The sequence below is a fragment of the Procambarus clarkii genome, chromosome 46 (genome assembly GCF_040958095.1).
Source record: "Procambarus clarkii isolate CNS0578487 chromosome 46, FALCON_Pclarkii_2.0, whole genome shotgun sequence".
Lineage (NCBI taxonomy): Eukaryota > Metazoa > Arthropoda > Malacostraca > Decapoda > Cambaridae > Procambarus > Procambarus clarkii.
Window position 1 is genome coordinate 38124079 of NC_091195.1, and position 14380 is coordinate 38138458.

Sequence of the window (14380 nt, forward strand, 5' to 3'; positions counted from 1 at the left end):
ATGAATATATTTACGTAATATCAAACTACATGAAAAACGTGAAAAAGGTCACTATTTAACCATATTTGAGGCTTTTAACTTCAAATCATAGAGCGAGGTTTCGTATTATTTAGTTCCAAGAAAAGACATATGACAATGTTGTTTCCAATACAAATGATAAAAAACAATGTGTTTTCATTAGAATTAACTAAAATGTTCCTGATTTTCCGTTTATATTACCGATGGAAGATGTACACGTAAAACCGCTCTAATCCGGCTGAAACGTCGATATATGCAATAAAAACCGAACTTCTCCCCATTTCAATATCTTACTCAGTATTTTAACGTGAAAAAAATAGATGATATAAAATGAAGTATTTAAGGTTATCATCTAATCAATTATGTGTTTGCATAATTTTTATCGTATATATATGAATTAATACCCATGGACTTTGAAAATTCACAAAAACGTGGAAAACGGCAAAATATTGCCTAATTCGATGATATTTTATTTAAATCACATGAAGGAAAAGGGGATGATAAACGTCAAAATATTGCTAATATTGATGATTTTTCGTACGAAACAAAATGCAAGAAAACTTGCTTAAAATGCAATATTATGCGAAATTCTGTGATTTCAAGGCCAAATCACATATCGTGATACTACATGAAATAGTATCGGAATATTTGTAAAAATGAATATATTTACGTAATATCAAACTACACGAAAAACGTGAAAAAAGTCACTATTTAACCATATTTGAGGATTTTAACTTCAAATCATAAAGCGAGGTTTCGTATTATTTAGATCCAAGAAAAGACATATGACAATGTTGTTTCCAATACAAATGATAAAAAACAATGTGTTTTCATTATAATTAACTATAATGTTCTTGATTTTCCGTTTATATTAACGAGGGAAGATGTACACGTAGAACCGCTCTAATCCGGCTGAAACGTCGATATATGCAATAAAAACCGAACTTCTCCCCTTTTCAATATCTTACTCAGTATTTTAACGAGAAACAAATAGATGATTGAAAATGAAGTATTTAAGGTTATTATCTAATCAATTATGTGTTTGCATCATTTTTATCGTATATATATATGAAGTAATACCCATGGACTGAAAATTCACAAAAACGTGGAAAACTGCAAAATATTGCCTAATTCGATGATATTTTGTTTAAATCACATGAAGGAAAAGGGGATGATAAACGTCAAAATATTGCTAAATTCGATGATTTTTCGTACGAAACAAAATGGAAGAAAACTTGCTTAAAATGCAATATTATGCGAAATTCTGAGATTTGAAGGCCAAATCACATACCGTGATACTACATGAAATAGTGTCGAAATATTGGTAAAAATGAATATATTTGCGTAATATCAAACTACATGATTAACGTGAAAAAGTCACTATTTTACCATATTTGAGGATTTTACCTTCAAATCATAGAGCGAGGTTTCGTATGATTTAGTTCCAGGAAAAGACATATGACAATGTTGTTTCCAATACAAATGATAAAAAACAATGTGTTTTCATCAGAATTACCTATAATGTTCTTGATTTTCCGTTTATATTAACGAGTGAAGATGTACACGTAAAACCGCTCTAATCCGGCTGAAACGTCGATATATGCAATAAAAACCGAACTTCTCCCCTTTTCAATATCTTACTCAGTATTTTAACGAGAAACAAATAGATGATTGAAAATGAAGTATTTAAGGTTATTATCTAATCAATTTTGTGTTTGCATCATTTTTATCGTATATATATGAAGTAATACCCATGGACTGAAAATTCACAAAAACGTGGAAAACGGCAAAATATTGCCTAATTCGATGATATTTTGATTAAATCACATGAAGGAAAAGGAGATGATAAACGTCAAAATATTGCTAAATTCGATGATTTTTCGTACGAAACAAAATGCAAGAAAACTTGCTTAAAATGCAATATTATGCGAAATTCTAAGATTTGAAGGCCATATCACATATCGTGATACTAAATGAAATAGTATCGAAATATTGGTTAAAATGAATATATTTACGTAATATCAAACTACATGAAAAACGTGAAAAAAGTCACTATTTAACCATATTTGAGGATTTTAACTTCAAATCATAGAGCGAGGTTTCGTATTATTTAATTCCAAGAAAAGACATATGACAATGTTGTTTCCAATACAAATGATAAAAAACAATGTGTTTTCATTAGAATTAACTAAAATGTTCCTGATTTTCCGTTTATATTACCGATGGAAAATGTACACGTAAAACCGCTCTAATCCGGCTAACGTCGATATATGCAATAAAAACCGAACTTCTCCCCATTTCAATATCTTACTCAGTATTTTAACGAGAAAAAAATAGATGATTGAAAATGAGGTATTTAAGGTTATTATCTAATCAATTATGTGTTTGCATCATTTTTATCGTATATATATGAATTAATACCCATGGACTGAAAATTCACAAAAACGTGGAAAACGGCAAAATATTGCCTAATTCGATGATATTTTATTTAAATCACATGAAGGAAAAGGGGATGATAAACGTCAAAATATTGGTAAATTCGATGATTTTTCGTACAAAACAAAATGCAAGAAAACTTGCTTAAAATGCAATATTATGCGAAATTCTGAGATTTGAAGGCCAAATCACATATCGTGATACTACATGAAATAGTATCGAAATATTTTAAAAATGAATATAATTACGTAATATCAAACTCCATGAAAAACGTGAAAAAAGTCACTATTTTACCATATTTGAGGATTTTACTTTCAAACCATAGAGCGAGGTTTCGAATTATTTAGTTCCAAGAAAAGACATATGACAATGTTGTTTCCAATACAAATGATAAAAAACAATGTGTTTTCATTAGAATTAACTATAATGTTCTTGATTTTCCATTTATATTAACGAGGGAAGATGTACACGTAAAACCGCTCTAATCCGGCTAAACGTCGATATATGCAATAAAAACCGAACTTCTCCCGTTTTCAATATCTTACTCAGTATTTTAACGAGAAACAAATAGATGATTGAAAATGAAGTATTTAAGGTTATTATCTAATCAATTATGTGTTTGCATCATTTTTATCGTATATATATGAAGTAATACCCATTGACTGAAAATTCACAAAAACGTGGAAATCCAGCAAAATATTGCCTAATTCGATGATATTTTGTTTAAATCACATGAAGGAAAAGGAGATGATAAACGTCCAAATATTGCTAAATTCGATTATTTTTCGTAAGAAACAAAATGCAAGAAAACTTGCTTAAAATGCAATATTATGCGAAATTCTGAGATTTGAAGGCCAAATCACATATCGTGATACTACATGAAATAGTATCTAAATATTGGTAAAAACGAATATATTTACGTAATATCAAACTACATGAAAAACGTGAAAAAGTCACTATTTAACCATATATGAGGATTTTAACTTCAAATCATAGAGCGAGGTTTCGTATTATTTAGATCCAAAAAAAGACATATGACAATGTTGTTTACAATACAAATGATAAAAATCAATGTGTTTTCATTAGAATTAACTTAAATGTTCCTGATTTTCCGTTTATATTACCGATGGAAGATGTACACGTAAAACCGCTCTATTCCGGCTGAACCGTCGATATATGCAATAAAAACAGAACTTCTCCCCTTTTCAATATCTTACTCAGTATTTTAACGAGAAACAAATAGATGATTGAAAATGAAGTATTTAAGGTTATTATCTAATCAATTATGTGTTTGCAACCTTATTTCTCGTATATATATGAAGTAATACCCATGGACTGAAAATTCACAAAAACGTGGAAAACGGCAAAATATTGCCTAATTCGATGATATTTTGTTTAAATCACATGGAGGAAAAGGGGATGATAAACGTCAAAATATTGCTAAATTCGATGATTTTTCGTACTAAACAAAATGCAAGAAAACTTGCTTAAAATGCAATATTATGCGTAATTCTGAGATTTGAAGGCCAAATCACATATCGTGATACTACATGAAATAGTATCGAAATATTGGTAAAAATGAATATATTTACGTAATATCAAACTACATGAAAAACGTGAAAAAGTCACTATTTAACCATATTTGAGGATTTTAACTTCAAATCATAGAGCGAGGTTTCGTATTATTTAGATCCAAGAAAAGACATATGACAATGTTGTATCCAATACAAATGATAAAAAACAATGTGTTTTCATTAGAATTAACTATAATGTTCCTGATTTTCCGTTTATATTACCGATGGAAGATGTACACGTAAAACCGCTCTATTCCGGCTGAAACGTCGATATATGCAATAAAAACAGAACTTCTCCCCTTTTCAATATCTTACTCAGTATTTTAACGAGAAACAAATAGTTGATTGAAAATGAAGTATTTAAGGTTATTACCTAATCAATTTAGAATTAACTAAAATGTTCCTGATTTTCCGTTTATATTACCGATGGAAGATGTACACGTAAAACCGCTCTATTCCGGCTGAAACGTCGATATATGCAATAAAACAGAACTTCTCCCCTTTTCAATATCTTACTCAGTATTTTAACGAGAAACAAATAGTTGATTGAAAATGAAGTATTTAAGGTTATACCTAATCAATTATGTGTTTGTATCATTTTTATCGTATATATAATGAATTAATACCCATAGAATGAAAATTCACAAAAACGTGGAAAAACGGCAAAATATTGCCTAATTCGATGATATTTTGTTTAAATCAAATAAAGGAAAAGGGGATGATAAACGTCAAAATATTGCTAAATTCGATGATTTTTTGTACGAAACAAAATGCAAGAAAACTTGCTTATAATGCAATATTATGCGAAATTCTGAGATTTGAAGGCCAAATCACATATCGTGATACTACATGAAATAGTATCGAAATATTGGTAAAAATGAATATATTTACGTAATATCAAACTACATGAAAAACGTGAAAAGTCACTATTTAACCATATTTGAGGATTTTAACTTCAAATCATAGAGCGAGGTTTCGTATTATTTAGATCCAAGAAAAGACATATGACAATGCTGTTTCCAATACAAATGATAAAAAACAATGTGTTTTCATTAGAATTAACTAAAATGTTCCTGATTTTCCGTTTATATTACCGATGGAAGATGTACACGTAAAACCGCTCTAATCCGGCTGAAACGTCGATATATGCAATAAAAACCGAACTTCTCCCCTTTTCAATATCTTACTCAGTATTTTAACGAGAAAAAAATAGATGATTGAAAATGAGGTATTTAAGGTTATTATCTAATCAATTATGTGTTTGCATCATTTTTATCGTATATATATGAATTAATACCCATGGACTGAAAATTCACAAAAACGTGGAAAACGGCAAAATATTGCCTAATTCGATGATATTTTATTTAAATCACATGAAGGAAAAGGGGATGATAAACGTCAAAATATTGGTAAATTCGATGATTTTTCGTACGAAACAAAATGCAAGAAAACTTGCTTAAAATGCAATATTATGCGAAATTCTGAGATTTGAAGGCCAAATCACATATCGTGATACTACATGAAATAGTATCGAAATATTGGTAAAAATGAATATATTTACGTAATATCAAACTACATGAAAAACGTGAAAAAGTCACTATTTAACCATATTTGAGGATTTTAACTTCAAATCATAGAGCGAGGTTTCGTATTATTTAGATCCAAGAAAAGACATATGACAATGTTGTATCCAATACAAATGATAAAAAACAATGTGTTTTCATTAGAATTAACTATAATGTTCCTGATTTTCCGTTTATATTACCGATGGAAGATGTACACGTAAAACCGCTCTATTCCGGCTGAAACGTCGATATATGCAATAAAAACAGAACTTCTCCCCTTTTCAATATCTTACTCAGTATTTTAACGAGAAACAAATAGTTGATTGAAAATGAAGTATTTAAGGTTATTACCTAATCAATTTAGAATTAACTAAAATGTTCCTGATTTTCCGTTTATATTACCGATGGAAGATGTACACGTAAAACCGCTCTATTCCGGCTGAAACGTCGATATATGCAATAAAACAGAACTTCTCCCCTTTTCAATATCTTACTCAGTATTTTAACGAGAAACAAATAGTTGATTGAAAATGAAGTATTTAAGGTTATTACCTAATCAATTATGTGTTTGTATCATTTTTATCGTATATATAATGAATTAATACCCATAGAATGAAAATTCACAAAAACGTGGAAAAACGGCAAAATATTGCCTAATTCGATGATATTTTGTTTAAATCAAATAAAGGAAAAGGGGATGATAAACGTCAAAATATTGCTAAATTCGATGATTTTTCGTACGAAACAAAATGCAAGAAAACTTGCTTATAATGCAATATTATGCGAAATTCTGAGATTTGAAGGCTAAATCACATATCGTGATACTACATGAAATAGTATCGAAATATTGGTAAAAATGAATATATTTACGTAATATCAAACTACATGATTAACGTGAAAAAGTCACTATTTTACCATATTTGAGGATTTTACCTTCAAATCATAGAGCGAGGTTTCGTATTATTTAGTTCCAAAAAAAGACATATGACAATGTTGTTTCCAATACAAATGATAAAAAACAATGTGTTTTCATTAGAATTAACTATAGTGTTCTTGATTTTCAGTTTATATTAACGATGGAAGATGTACACGTAAAACCGCTCTAATCCGGCTGAAACGTCGATATATGCAATAAAAACCGAACTTCTCCCCATTTCAATATCTTACTCAGTATTTTAACGTGAAAAAAATAGATGATATAAAATGAAGTATTTAAGGTTATCATCTAATCAATTATGTGTTTGCATAATTTTTATCGTATATATATGAATTAATACCCATGGACTTTGAAAATTCACAAAAACGTGGAAAACGGCAAAATATTGCCTAATTCGATGATATTTTATTTAAATCACATGAAGGAAAAGGGGATGATAAACGTCAAAATATTGCTAATATTGATGATTTTTCGTACGAAACAAAATGCAAGAAAACTTGCTTAAAATGCAATATTATGCGAAATTCTGTGATTTCAAGGCCAAATCACATATCGTGATACTACATGAAATAGTATCGGAATATTTGTAAAAATGAATATATTTACGTAATATCAAACTACACGAAAAACGTGAAAAAAGTCACTATTTAACCATATTTGAGGATTTTAACTTCAAATCATAAAGCGAGGTTTCGTATTATTTAGATCCAAGAAAAGACATATGACAATGTTGTTTCCAATACAAATGATAAAAAACAATGTGTTTTCATTATAATTAACTATAATGTTCTTGATTTTCCGTTTATATTAACGAGGGAAGATGTACACGTAGAACCGCTCTAATCCGGCTGAAACGTCGATATATGCAATAAAAACCGAACTTCTCCCCTTTTCAATATCTTACTCAGTATTTTAACGAGAAACAAATAGATGATTGAAAATGAAGTATTTAAGGTTATTATCTAATCAATTATGTGTTTGCATAATTTTTATCGTATATATATATGAAGTAATACCCATGGACTGAAAATTCACAAAAACGTGGAAAACTGCAAAATATTGCCTAATTCGATGATATTTTGTTTAAATCACATGAAGGAAAAGGGGATGATAAACGTCAAAATATTGCTAAATTCGATGATTTTTCGTACGAAACAAAATGGAAGAAAACTTGCTTAAAATGCAATATTATGCGAAATTCTGAGATTTGAAGGCCAAATCACATACCGTGATACTACATGAAATAGTGTCGAAATATTGGTAAAAATGAATATATTTGCGTAATATCAAACTACATGATTAACGTGAAAAAGTCACTATTTTACCATATTTGAGGATTTTACCTTCAAATCATAGCGCGAGGTTTCGTATGATTTAGTTCCAGGAAAAGACATATGACAATGTTGTTTCCAATACAAATGATAAAAAACAATGTGTTTTCATCAGAATTACCTATAATGTTCTTGATTTTCCGTTTATATTAACGAGTGAAGATGTACACGTAAAACCGCTCTAATCCGGCTGAAACGTCGATATATGCAATAAAAACCGAACTTCTCCCCTTTTCAATATCTTACTCAGTATTTTAACGAGAAACAAATAGATGATTGAAAATGAAGTATTTAAGGTTATTATCTAATCAATTTTGTGTTTGCATCATTTTTATCGTATATATATGAAGTAATACCCATGGACTGAAAATTCACAAAAACGTGGAAAACGGCAAAATATTGCCTAATTCGATGATATTTTGATTAAATCACATGAAGGAAAAGGAGATGATAAACGTCAAAATATTGCTAAATTCGATGATTTTTCGTACGAAACAAAATGCAAGAAAACTTGCTTAAAATGCAATATTATGCGAAATTCTAAGATTTGAAGGCCATATCACATATCGTGATACTAAATGAAATAGTATCGAAATATTGGTTAAAATGAATATATATACGTAATATCAAACTACATGAAAAACGTGAAAAAAGTCACTATTTAACCATATTTGAGGATTTTAACTTCAAATCATAGAGCGAGGTTTCGTATTATTTAGTTCCAAGAAAAGACATATGACAATGTTGTTTCCAATACAAATGATAAAAAACAATGTGTTTTCATTAGAATTAACTAAAATGTTCCTGATTTTCCGTTTATATTACCGATGGAAAATGTACACGTAAAACCGCTCTAATCCGGCTGAAACGTCGATATATGCAATAAAAACCGAACTTCTCCCCATTTCAATATCTTACTCAGTATTTTAACGAGAAAAAAATAGATGATTGAAAATGAGGTATTTAAGGTTATTATCTAATCAATTATGTGTTTGCATCATTTTTATCGTATATATATGAATTAATACCCATGGACTGAAAATTCACAAAAACGTGGAAAACGGCAAAATATTGCCTAATTCGATGATATTTTATTTAAATCACATGAAGGAAAAGGGGATGATAAACGTCAAAATATTGGTAAATTCGATGATTTTTCGTACGAAACAAAATGCAAGAAAACTTGCTTAAAATGCAATATTATGCGAAATTCTGAGATTTGAAGGCCAAATCACATATCGTGATACTACATGAAATAGTATCGAAATATTTTAAAAATGAATATAATTACGTAATATCAAACTCCATGAAAAACGTGAAAAAAGTCACTATTTTACCATATTTGAGGATTTTACTTTCAAACCATAGAGCGAGGTTTCGAATTATTTAGTTCCAAGAAAAGACATATGACAATGTTGTTTCCAATACAAATGATAAAAAACAATGTGTTTTCATTAGAATTAACTATAATGTTCTTGATTTTCCATTTATATTAACGAGGGAAGATGTACACGTAAAACCGCTCTAATCCGGCTAAACGTCGATATATGCAATAAAAACCGAACTTCTCCCGTTTTCAATATCTTACTCAGTATTTTAACGAGAAACAAATAGATGATTGAAAATGAAGTATTTAAGGTTATTATCTAATCAATTATGTGTTTGCATCATTTTTATCGTATATATATGAAGTAATACCCATTGACTGAAAATTCACAAAAACGTGGAAATCCAGCAAAATATTGCCTAATTCGATGATATTTTGTTTAAATCACATGAAGGAAAAGGAGATGATAAACGTCCAAATATTGCTAAATTCGATTATTTTTCGTACGAAACAAAATGCAAGAAAACTTGCTTAAAATGCAATATTATGCGAAATTCTGAGATTTGAAGGCCAAATCACATATCGTGATACTACATGAAATAGTATCTAAATATTGGTAAAAATGAATATATTTACGTAATATCAAACTACATGAAAAACGTGAAAAAGTCACTATTTAACCATATATGAGGATTTTAACTTCAAATCATAGAGCGAGGTTTCGTATTATTTAGATCCAAAAAAAGACATATGACAATGTTGTTTACAATACAAATGATAAAAATCAATGTGTTTTCATTAGAATTAACTTAAATGTTCCTGATTTTCCGTTTATATTACCGATGGAAGATGTACACGTAAAACCGCTCTATTCCGGCTGAACCGTCGATATATGCAATAAAAACAGAACTTCTCCCCTTTTCAATATCTTACTCAGTATTTTAACGAGAAACAAATAGATGATTGAAAATGAAGTATTTAAGGTTATTATCTAATCAATTATGTGTTTGCAACCTTATTTCTCGTATATATATGAAGTAATACCCATGGACTGAAAATTCACAAAAACGTGGAAAACGGCAAAATATTGCCTAATTCGATGATATTTTGTTTAAATCACATGGAGGAAAAGGGGATGATAAACGTCAAAATATTGCTAAATTCGATGATTTTTCGTACTAAACAAAATGCAAGAAAACTTGCTTAAAATGCAATATTATGCGTAATTCTGAGATTTGAAGGCCAAATCACATATCGTGATACTACATGAAATAGTATCGAAATATTGGTAAAAATGAATATATTTACGTAATATCAAACTACATGAAAAACGTGAAAAAGTCACTATTTAACCATATTTGAGGATTTTAACTTCAAATCATAGAGCGAGGTTTCGTATTATTTAGATCCAAGAAAAGACATATGACAATGTTGTATCCAATACAAATGATAAAAAACAATGTGTTTTCATTAGAATTAACTATAATGTTCCTGATTTTCCGTTTATATTACCGATAGAAGATGTACACGTAAAACCGCTCTATTCCGGCTGAAACGTCGATATATGCAATAAAAACAGAACTTCTCCCCTTTTCAATATCTTACTCAGTATTTTAACGAGAAACAAATAGTTGATTGAAAATGAAGTATTTAAGGTTATTACCTAATCAATTTAGAATTAACTAAAATGTTCCTGATTTTCCGTTTATATTACCGATGGAAGATGTACACGTAAAACCGCTCTATTCCGGCTGAAACGTCGATATATGCAATAAAACAGAACTTCTCCCCTTTTCAATATCTTACTCAGTATTTTAACGAGAAACAAATAGTTGATTGAAAATGAAGTATTTAAGGTTATTACCTAATCAATTATGTGTTTGTATCATTTTTATCGTATATATAATGAATTAATACCCATAGAATGAAAATTCACAAAAACGTGGAAAAACGGCAAAATATTGCCTAATTCGATGATATTTTGTTTAAATCAAATAAAGGAAAAGGGGATGATAAACGTCAAAATATTGCTAAATTCGATGATTTTTCGTACGAAACAAAATGCAAGAAAACTTGCTTATAATGCAATATTATGCGAAATTCTGAGATTTGAAGGCTAAATCACATATCGTGATACTACATGAAATAGTATCGAAATATTGGTAAAAATGAATATATTTACGTAATATCAAACTACATGATTAACGTGAAAAAGTCACTATTTTACCATATTTGAGGATTTTACCTTCAAATCATAGAGCGAGGTTTCGTATTATTTAGTTCCAAAAAAAGACATTTGACAATGCAGTTTCCAATACAAATGATAAAAAACAATGTGTTTTCATTAGAATTAACTATAGTGTTCTTGATTTTCAGTTTATATTAACGAGGGAAGATGTACACGTAAAACCGCTCTAATCAGGCTGAATCGTCGATATATGCAATAAAAACCGAACTTCTCCCCTTTTCAATATCTTACTCAGTATTTTAACGAGAAAAAAATAGATGATTGAAAATGAGGTATTTAAGGTTATTATCTAATCAATTATGTGTTTGCATCATTTTTATCGTATATATATGAATTAATACCCATGGACTGAAAATTCACAAAAACGTGGAAAACGGCAAAATATTGCCTAATTCGATGATATTTTATTTAAATCACATGAAGGAAAAGGGGATGATAAACGTCAAAATATTGGTAAATTCGATGATTTTTCGTACGAAACAAAATGCAAGAAAACTTGCTTAAAATGCAATATTATGCGAAATTCTGAGATTTGAAGGCCAAATCACATATCGTGATACTACATGAAATAGTATCGAAATATTGGTAAAAATGAATATATTTACGTAATATCAAACTACATGAAAAACGTGAAAAAGTCACTATTTAACCATATTTGAGGATTTTAACTTCAAATCATAGAGCGAGGTTTCGTATTATTTAGATCCAAGAAAAGACATATGACAATGTTGTATCCAATACAAATGATAAAAAACAATGTGTTTTCATTAGAATTAACTATAATGTTCCTGATTTTCCGTTTATATTACCGATGGAAGATGTACACGTAAAACCGCTCTATTCCGGCTGAAACGTCGATATATGCAATAAAAACAGAACTTCTCCCCTTTTCAATATCTTACTCAGTATTTTAACGAGAAACAAATAGTTGATTGAAAATGAAGTATTTAAGGTTATTACCTAATCAATTTAGAATTAACTAAAATGTTCCTGATTTTCCGTTTATATTACCGATGGAAGATGTACACGTAAAACCGCTCTATTCCGGCTGAAACGTCGATATATGCAATAAAACAGAACTTCTCCCCTTTTCAATATCTTACTCAGTATTTTAACGAGAAACAAATAGTTGATTGAAAATGAAGTATTTAAGGTTATTACCTAATCAATTATGTGTTTGTATCATTTTTATCGTATATATAATGAATTAATACCCATAGAATGAAAATTCACAAAAACGTGGAAAAACGGCAAAATATTGCCTAATTCGATGAAATTTTGTTTAAATCAAATAAAGGAAAAGGGGATGATAAACGTCAAAATATTGCTAAATTCGATGATTTTTCGTACGAAACAAAATGCAAGAAAACTTGCTTATAATGCAATATTATGCGAAATTCTGAGATTTGAAGGCTAAATCACATATCGTGATACTACATGAAATAGTATCGAAATATTGGTAAAAATGAATATATTTACGTAATATCAAACTACATGATTAACGTGAAAAAGTCACTATTTTACCATATTTGAGGATTTTACCTTCAAATCATAGAGCGAGGTTTCGTATTATTTAGTTCCAAAAAAAGACATATGACAATGTTGTTTCCAATACAAATGATAAAAAACAATGTGTTTTCATTAGAATTAACTATAGTGTTCTTGATTTTCAGTTTATATTAACGAGGGAAGATGTACACGTAAAACCGCTCTAATCAGGCTGAATCGTCGATATATGCAATAAAAACCGAACTTCTCCCCTTTTCAATATCCTACTCAGTATTTTAACGAGAAACAAATAGATGATTGAAAATGAAGTATTTAAGGTTATTATATAATCAATTATGTGTTTGCATCATTTTTATCGTATATATATGAATTAATACCCATGGACGGAAAATTCACAAAAACGTGGAAAACGGAAAAATATTGCCTAACTCGATGATATTTTGTTTAAATCACATGAAGGAAAAGGAGATGATAAACGTCAAAATATTGCTAAATTCGATGATTTTTCGTACGAAACAAAATGCAAGAAAACTTGCTTAAAATGCAATATTATGCGAAATTCTGAGATTTGAAGGCCAAATCACATATCGTGATACTACATGAAATAGTATCGAAATATTGGTAAAAATGAATATATTTACGTAATATCAAACTACATGAAAAACGTGAAAAGTCACTATTTAACCATATTTGAGGATTTTAACTTCAAATCATAGAGCGAGGTTTCGTATTATTTAGATCCAAGAAAAGACATATGACAATGCTGTTTCCAATACAAATGATAAAAAACAATGTGTTTTCATTAGAATTAACTAAATTGTTCCTGATTTTCCGTTTATATTACCGATGGAAGATGTACACGTAAAACCGCTCTAATCCAGCTGAAACGTCGATATATGCAATAAAAACCGAACTTCTCCCCTTTTCAATATCTTACTCAGTATTTTAACGAGAAAAAAATAGATGATTGAAAATGAGGTATTTAAGGTTATTATCTAATCAATTATGTGTTTGCATCATTTTTATCGTATATATATGAATTAATACCCATGGACTGAAAATTCACAAAAACGTGGAAAACGGCAAAATATTGCCTAATTCGATGATATTTTATTTAAATCACATGAAGGAAAAGGGGATGATAAACGTCAAAATATTGGTAAATTCGATGATTTTTCGTACGAAACAAAATGCAAGAAAACTTGCTTAAAATGCAATATTATGCGAAATTCTGAGATTTGAAGGCCAAATCACATATGGTGATACTACATGAAATAGTATCGAAATATTGGTAAAAATGAATATATTTACGTAATATCAAACTACATGAAAAACGGTAAAAAAGTCACTATTTAACCATATTTGAGGATTTTAACTTCAAATCATAGAGCGAGGTTTCGTATTATTTAGATCCAAGAAAAGACATATGACAATG